This window comes from Erithacus rubecula (genome assembly GCF_903797595.1).
Source record: "Erithacus rubecula genome assembly, chromosome: 3".
NCBI classification, from domain to species: Eukaryota; Metazoa; Chordata; class Aves; order Passeriformes; family Muscicapidae; genus Erithacus; species Erithacus rubecula.
The window spans coordinates 98,258,620-98,264,750 of NC_136689.1; positions in this window are offsets into that span (position 1 = coordinate 98,258,620).

Genomic DNA, 6,131 nt, shown 5'->3' on the forward strand with positions numbered 1-6,131 from the left:
CCAGGACCTTTTGGCAGCAGGTTGGAGCATGGCAGCAGCCCACCACAAAGAGAAATGGGGACAGGAATAACGAAAGCAATGACAAGGTCTGGTCACTGCTGCCTCCCCTGAAACAGTTTTGTGCACAAATGCTGTCATTTTTGCCTAATGGGAGAGAGCTGGGGTACAGCTTGAGGGTACAAGGGTTAGGCTGAATCTCCCAGGCTAAGGAGACCAGAAAATTGAGGCAAAAGGAGGATGTGAGTCCTGTCCACATGAAGGTTTTGTTTTGCACAAAGCCTGATGTGTGAGAAGTCACGACTACATTTTCTCTATGCCATTTTTCTATAAGACATGAAGAAACTCACCATAGGTAACTGGGTTGTTAAAAATAATCATACATCAAACAGACACAATTGGATTTGTCCCTCTGTGTATTTTCTTTTATGCTGATGTTGAACAAATCATGGAGATAAGCTTTGACAACAATGCAGGACCTGTATTTCAGGCTCCAAAAATTTCAGCACAAACAAATTTTTTAGATCAGTATTTCATGCCTCGTCCTCTCAAATATGGTCCTGATTTGTAAGACAGATAGACAGAAGGGGCTGGGATTTATTTACTATTGCTAATGAACATTTACAAATATTTAATTATTTTTAAGAGGTTATTTATTAAGTTTTTGTCAAAAGAGCTTGTTTGCCCTACTTGATAATAAAGATTGTTTTTCCTTCATTGAGCTTTATAAAGAAATATAATTTTCTATATATTTCTGTACTCTTTGTGTTATGTTAGAAATCAGTTTCCAACTTTTTCTTTCATGTTTCACAAAGGCTTAGACATGTTAATACTGTGAAAGTTGCCAGATGGTGTTTCTGCAGGTGCTATTTACAACTCCCCTTTAAATGACAGTGTACTCAGACTTTAAAGGAATAAATATTTTAATTGGGCTGTACCTGTTTTTAAAAGCTATGTTGAGTTTCATAACGCAGCAAAGCATTATGAAAATTCTCCCTTTAACACATTCACCCCAAATTTTGGAAATGCTCCTCTGAGAATATGTCTAAGGACCATCATGACTAAAGACAGACTGATGCAAGTGAACAAATGTTTTCCCAGAGCTGGGTCTGTTCCCCCCTAATAAAATCCCTTTTAGGGCTCATTCTATGATTGCATCCCACAACCCCCCAAACAAGCTCCCAGAGCACATTGCAATGTAAATTATAATGTGACTAATTATGAGCAACTTGCCTTTAAATTTTATATTTTCTTTTAAATGGATGTTTGCCAAAATGAGTAACAGTTTTAAAATGAGTATATGAAAACCAGGAATCTTCCAAATCTTACAAATAGGTATGCTCATATGTACACTGAGATAAACACAGAGCAGTTATTAAAATGTGAGGTTTTGTCAGTTAGGGTTCTAAACCACATGCTTCAATTACTACTGAAATAAAAAACCACAAAACAGTGGTGTGCCATAAATAGGACTTTTGGATAAACTTTTGGCATCTGGGATTACTTGATTTAGCCTCTAATTTCCAACATCTGCTTTAGATTATTAGCAAAGATGTTCAATACTAATTATTTTGAGGTTTAGCAGCCATGCAAAACATATCTGTAAATCTTGATAATTTCATGGATTCTAACCTTCAACTTCTGATCTGTTCATAACCACAAGGCATTTGGTTGACACTTGGTACTTTATTAAGTTTAAAGCATATGCAGATTTGGAACAATTTATTTTCCTCCTGATTTTCTTCAAATGTATTTTTGTACAGTTTGCATTGTTTTACCCAGCAGTGGGTGGATTTCTTTTGTGCTGGTGACCTGGATGAAAACCAACCACAGAGAACTCTCTATGAAGTTGTCATTTAGTCCTCCTGGCAAAAATGACAATGGTACCTACAAGGGCACAATGACCTTGGTGTCAATGACTGCATTCACCAAAGACTGGAGGCTAGGTAAAATAATAAGTTATGTGCAAATGTAAGTTTTTGTAGGACTAACTCCATAAGTATGAATGTGGAACTAAACACAGCAAAACGATTCCCCTCCTGGGTCTGAGCTAGAGCAGAGACAATATGTGATCAATGGGATCAGTGCAAAAAGTGGCAGTAGGAGGTAAAAGTAGCAAAGTTCCCGGGCATGTCAGAACCCCCTCCTTTAGCAAGTACTTCTCAAAGTAGAGAGAAGTGTTGCTCTGTGTGTCTCACCTCCTGGTGAAGTACTGGGAGCAGACCCTCCTGTTTGCACTCAAGTTCAGCGGGGTTCTTGTTTCTAGTGATTATCTTCACATGGATACTGCAGATACAAACTTGTAAATCCTGTTTCTCAAAGGAAGTCCTTGGACATGGAAAGGTTCTCACAACAGAAGCATTCTTGTGAACAAGAAGTCACATCCTTGTCCTCAGTATGGCTGGTGATAAAAGAAGCTATTTAGGACTTCCCCTGCAGTTGGAAGTGTTAGGGAATATGGATTTAAATTCTGCTTTCCATCTGACCTTGTGAATTGTGCTTAGGTAGCTCTTTAGCATCACTGCCTTTAAAATCATCAGAGATGGGTATAACAGAGGCTGACTCCAGGTCAAGAGTCCCAAGAGCTGAGGGAGCTCAAAGCTCATCTGTGGAGAACAATGTAAACCTCACTCTGAAGGGAAAACTGGCTGTATAGAAAAAAACTTTTTCTGAGTGAGGTAGTCAATGGAGCTCAAATACAAGCATCATCACATGTGAAGAAACTGCAGCTGGAGAGAGAAATAACCAGAAAAAAGAATCATAATAATTATACTATATCATAACTGTGACGTTTGATAGAATATTGCAACTCCTTGCAGAAAATCGTGTCTTCAGCCCAATTACAAAATTAAAAGAGAAAATGCATTAACTCAACTGCAAGCCCATAAATATAAATATAAATATAAATATAAATATAAATATAAATATAAATATAAATATAAATATAAATATAAATATAAATATAAATATATTTTTAAAAATACATCCTTGATGACTTACTTTCCTCTTACACATAGCAAAACCAGAGGGTAAGTATAAATAGAAGTCATGGAGTTGTGATTGTTTCTAATTCATTGGACTGGCTAGCTGTCAGCAAGATAAATGAATCATCCATAGATAACTCATATTGTCATATTTATGTGAGTGGGATTGAAAAAAGAAAAGAAGTCGATAAAAATTAAATTGAAAAGGAAAATATTGCTGCAGTACCATTTTCCAAATGCATGTGACAAGAGAAAATGGATGTGGTAAAATGTGAATTGTGAAATATTTTAGGCTTTTCTTACTATTGTTTATATGTTTTAATACTTTATTGTTTATATGCCAAGCATTGGCTCGGCATATAGGCTCATGAATTTTATCTGTTTCATATTTAGACATGAGATGAGTGGCATGGGTACAAAATGGGTAGATTGTCCAAATAGCTTTTACTAGCATTAGTAGCAATGGAGAAACAAGTACAAACTGAAGCAAGGCATAGTCAGGAATTCATTTAAGCATTTACACCAGGCATTCTGGGAAAAAAGAATCCTGTCTCCTCAGGAGAATACATTATATTTAACAAGTGGGAGGGTGATCAAAGTATCAGACTGAGGGATGTTGGGGAGAGAAGTGATGAACCAACCTGATCAGAAGGGAATAAAGTTCCCATGCTTGAGCGACAGAAAATATTTCAACTTCCCTTTCCCTCCAGTGACATGAAAGAAACACAGACAAGCCTTGTGCATTGCCACACTGGATGAATGGTCAAATCTCATTGACCAGTTTCCCTCTTTTTATTCTTAGCCATTTAGTTCTAACACCAAAGTAAAATCCTAGTTTGAAAGGCTTAAGATGTTACAGCCGCAAAAGAAATGTTACTCAGATATTAGTAAATAACATCTCATGTACTATACACTGCTGAGTAGGTATTTGTGTTGAAGACTCAAGAACTAAGACATCTGATGTGTGGGGTGTAATGAGACATGAAAAACTCTGAACAAGCTCCAAATGTCCATCACTCCATGTAAGTACCTTTATAGCCCAGCAGCCACCTAATCAATGGTGCTGAGGCCAGAGGAAAGCAGGGAGGGTGTTACATTATATTACAGTCCATCACACATGAGTTCTGAAAGAGAGGGTGTAGAAAGTCTGGACACAAAACCCATCAGTCAATGAAAGAACTTTAAACGATCCTGAGACCAACATCCTTCTTTGTGGATGAATCAGACAATGCCAGAATTTTGGGAGGAGGAGTGGAACATCTAGTGGGTAGCCTTCCAAATTATCAATATAATGCTGAAATAACTTGTTTCAAAATCATACATCTTTTTATATAAAGAGTACTGCTTGTTCTAAAAATAAGAGGCCTGACTCTGATCCCATTCAAAGCTCAATGAATCAAGGACACTCCCAGCAAGGTCCACAGAATTTCTTTAGTGCAGAACAACTCAGTGACAGTCTGCATTCTGGATGCATCCTGGGGGCTGAGCATGTGACCCACAGCTGAATTTTAGTCTGTAATTGTAAAAGGCTTTTTGAAATCCATTTTAGTCTATTAGCGCTCCCAGAAAATTGTACACTCATTCATTTTTCTCAAAACAAATATCCTGGACTTAATGGAGTGTAGTGTCCTTTCACTAGCAGTACTGAAGAACTCAAATTATGCATTATTAAGCTATTAAACTGAACTGAACAAGAAGAACTGCCACTTACTGGCAAGACCACTGTTCTAAAATGCTTGGTGATAAGCTATGGAAACATTAGCAAGTGGTTATAAAAATGCCATCTCCTACCAGCTGCTATAATTTTGTTTCCTCTAACAATTAGAACATATTTATGAGCACATCTTATGCACACACATATCTGCACAGAGGAAAGCACGTGCAGGGCTCTACCTGTGCTGTCACACATGGACCTGGCAGGGGATTTCTGTATGCCAGCTCACTCTTGAGCATGTTGCTCAAGCTGGCTCCTGCAGCATTTCTCTCATAAAGACAGTGTTCCCTCTAACTAGTTTCTAAAATGCCCTCTGAAATCAGAGCTTTACAGACTTCAGGATGTAAAGCAAAAAAAACCTCCCTGAGTCCCCAGATAGCTAGTGACATATTTTGATGGCAAATCAAATAATCACTTCAACTTCTTTGTTTTTATTGTTCCATTTGCTATGTAGGGAATATGGAAAGGGGAAAAAAATCAGACCTAACAGATATTGTTACACTCTTGAAAGGGGATCTGCAAGAGGCTTTGGGGGTGTGCAAATATGATCCAAAAATGATCATTTAATACTTAATCTGTTTGAAAAATCTATCAAAACTAAGATACTTTTGACTTCAATGCTAACCTATTCATCTCTTGCTCTCTGTCTCTCAATTAGGGTGCTGTTCAAGACCCACAGCCAACCTCCATAATCTTTGCTTCACACCAGACTTATGGCAAAGCACTGCCTTCATTGCTGTCTGCAATGCTGACACCCATTATCACATATTTCATTTATTTTATCACTCTTTCTATTTTTATTCTCTGACATCAATTTTATAGGTGACAAACAGTCCCTTGGGTTATGACTGAGTTGCCTCCTAACTCTTTCCCTAGCACTTGCATTAAAACCACATGTTTAGATATGCTTGCTCAAAATTGCCACAGTATGGAGTGGAAAGAGCAAATAAAAATGTTAATTAATTTTCCAGAGCTAATGGTGGAACTAAGCCATAGCTACTATCCCTCTCTACTTTTAGCAGGAGTTTTATCATCAATGAGTCCAAGAAGAGAATACATTCTCTTGAAAGGGTATAATAAAATATAAGTTTATACCATATAAAGTTGTAAGGAGTTCCAATGACTGTGCTGATTCTGCCAATAAGTAGTTAGAGATTTATGACTGCAAATAATGTTTTTTTCCACTCAGAGATGAGCTCAGCACCTGTTTTATGGAACATTGATATGGGCCATTACAGCCCAGTACAATGAACTAAGGCAGAATCCGTTCACTTGCTGGACTGTTGGAAAAGCATTGAATCTTTTCATGCATCATCATCCATGGAATCTGGCTAGAGCTATGATTTCCAAAGCATCATCCCTAAGATTTGATACGTGAATCTCTTTTACATGCTTTAAATTGAAGTAGTCTGATCACATACTTGCTGAGCACTTAT